This window comes from Notothenia coriiceps, unplaced genomic scaffold, assembly GCF_000735185.1.
Source record: "Notothenia coriiceps isolate Sejong01 unplaced genomic scaffold, NC01 NC01_scaffold00033625, whole genome shotgun sequence".
NCBI lineage: Eukaryota > Metazoa > Chordata > Actinopteri > Perciformes > Nototheniidae > Notothenia > Notothenia coriiceps.
Window position 1 is genome coordinate 499 of NW_011366326.1, and position 2764 is coordinate 3262.

At 39.4% G+C, this 2764-nt stretch overlaps 1 long non-coding RNA gene across 1 annotated transcript; it reads left to right on the forward strand.

Moving 5' to 3' along the window:
- Window positions 1–575: 575 nt before the first annotated feature.
- LOC104961675 (uncharacterized) lies at window positions 576–1906 on the forward strand. Its single transcript, XR_800121.1, has 3 exons — window positions 576–647; window positions 1506–1624; window positions 1847–1906. It is a non-coding gene; the product is annotated as an uncharacterized lncRNA (long non-coding RNA).
- Window positions 1907–2764: the final 858 nt, after the last annotated feature.

Sequence of the window (2764 nt, forward strand, 5' to 3'; positions counted from 1 at the left end):
TCCAGCACACTATCCACTGAGCCACAGCCTCCCTATATTGCCTTATTCTTCGTAGGATCCATATAAAAAAGGATATGAAACATTCAATTCTTGACAATCTTCCAAAAAAGAATTAAATAAATATCACAGATTGTCTCTCTCATAATAATAGAGATACAAATAATAGATATAATACAATTAGTATATAAAAGTATCCGTAATGGCACAACAGATCTTAGATTAACAGTGTCATTATTTTAGCATGGCCTCTTATGTCATTTTACACAACAATATGACAGTTAATCATTATTTAAACTCACGTAATACCTGTTAGCATTCACTGAGTAAACTTTAGAAAACTCGCCACTCACGTTTGTCACAGTGACACATTTCTCTTTCGGGCGTTTCTCCATGTGTGTGTGTGTGCGTGTGTGTGTGTCTGTGTCTGTGTGTGTTTTCAGTGGTTGGGATATGCCGCTGATTATTATGCCAGGAATGTGAACACACCCACTAAAGGAGCCTGTGTCTCCTCTCAACTGTCAGATGTGTTGATTCACTGTTAAATAAAGCAACCTGTTATTCTCCCGTCTTTCTGCAGGAGATCTGTGAAGACCCAAAGTTCATCGTGGGGGGTGCAGACAGGACGGACATCTGCCAAGGACAGCTGGGTGGGTGCTTTCTGCGAGAATCAGTACACAGTTCAAGATTCAAGATGGAAAGATTTAAAGGCTTTATTGTCATTTGCATAACAAATACAGCGTAGGAAAGTAAAGAATCTTTTAAAATCTCATAAAATTCCCCGGCTCTTCTAAACATGCAACAAGCAATGATGAAAATTAAACGTTATCAAGTACAGTACTTTTACTTTACATGTACTTTTATGGATAAAGATACCTAGCAGTATAAAAAGGAATTAAAATTAGCAGCTACACAATTAATCAATTGCATCTCTCATTAATATCCATTGATATATAACACATATGGGGATGTGTGAATCATATAGTTGCATAAATATATTTCAGTCAGACAACTCACGTGTTTCTTAATATGTTTATTAAAAGCAACATATAGTTTGAGTTTGTCGTCTAGGCTCGGGCCTCATCACTCCACAGATTTACAAAGAACATTGAGTGATGATTAGATAACTATCCCCAAAGCCTACAGGTGGGGCTGGGGTTGGAGCTGGGGTTGAAGCTGGGGTGGTGGTGGGGCAGGCAAGCAGCAGCAACATGAAACACAGCAGCAGGAACATGAACGCAGCAATAGCAAGTGAACACAGCAGTGGCAGCAGCAGCGAGGCAGAGACATGAAGACCTGGCAGCTTAAATAGAGCGGCATGTTTAGGAGAATGTTTTTGGTTGGTTGTAAGAGGGACGAGGCGCGTCACGTGTTAATGTCTGATTGGTGCTCGAGTTGTCGGCCTGAACTAGCTCGCAGGCTTCGCCCCATATGCAACATATATAAAATATATGAACAGACATCAATAAACAATAATACTAAATGACGCACCTGTTTGCTCTCCACAGGTGACTGCTGGCTCCTGGCAGCCATCGCGTCCTTGACCCTCAAAAAAGATGCCATGGCCCGAGTCGTGCCCCCCAACCAGGACTTTGACAACAGATACGCCGGCATCTTTCACTTCCAGGTACGCTGTTATTTGTGTTTTGTTGAAAACAGTTTCAGTCTATGAATAAAAAATATATGTATTCATACTCTGCGGCTCCTTCTACTTCACTCGCTCTGATAACTGTTAGATCCTGGTTTCAAAAACACCTGGAATTTCTTTGAGAACTTTTAATTGGTGAGATTCTTTTATCTGCAGTGGGTGAATCATTTCATAATAAATACATCTCTTTTGTTCTCTCAGTTCTGGAATCACAACCAATGGCTGGACGTGGTGGTGGACGACCGGCTGCCGGCAGTCAGGAACAAACTCATCATGCTCCACTCGGCCTCCAACGACGAGTTCTGGAGCGCCTTGCTGGAGAAAGCCTACGCCAAGTAAATACATTCCCAAATATCATGAAACACCTGACATGCTCTTTGTGTCCTCCAAACTCCCAATCATATTGAAAGAGACGTCTGTAGTTTTATCGTACCTGCTTTAACCTGACAACAATATAAAGTTCTGATCAACCACAACAATCAAGTTTTACATGAAAAAAAACGTCTTATTTTGGTTTTTAAAGCACTTTTACAGCAATAGTGTTACTCTTGGAATGGAACATCAAAGTTCAGCTTTAATTAGTTTAAATAATTATTACAATTTTAAATCAATTTTCTGTAGAGATGTCCCGATCCGATCACGTGATCGGGGATCGGAGCTGATCACGTGATTTTCAAAAGATCGGAATCGGGAGAAAAAAGTCGGGGATCGGGATTTTTTTTTTTTTTTTTTATTTTTTTAAATACTTTTTTTTATATTTTGTATTCAATGTTACAAAACAAAAATGACCATGTTCAAGTCTTAAAGTCATCCTGAGGCCTTAGTTTTGGTTTCAAATTACACAACATCATGTATGTGTTGCTTCTTTGGGGCTTGTCTTCATAGACCTGGTTGCTTATTTCTCTCAAATCTGGCAACAGAGTAGGCAGGGCGCAGTGTGTAATTGTAGCAGTAAGCTAACGAGTACTGATAACCTTTATTTTGTTTTGATCCAATGCTGCACAACTGAACTGATCCAATGCTGCTGTGAAAGAAAGAAGCTATATCCATGTTGGATAGAATATCCAATTTAAATAAAAAAATAACCTTAAGGGACAACTTGAATGCTTTTTTCCTTTT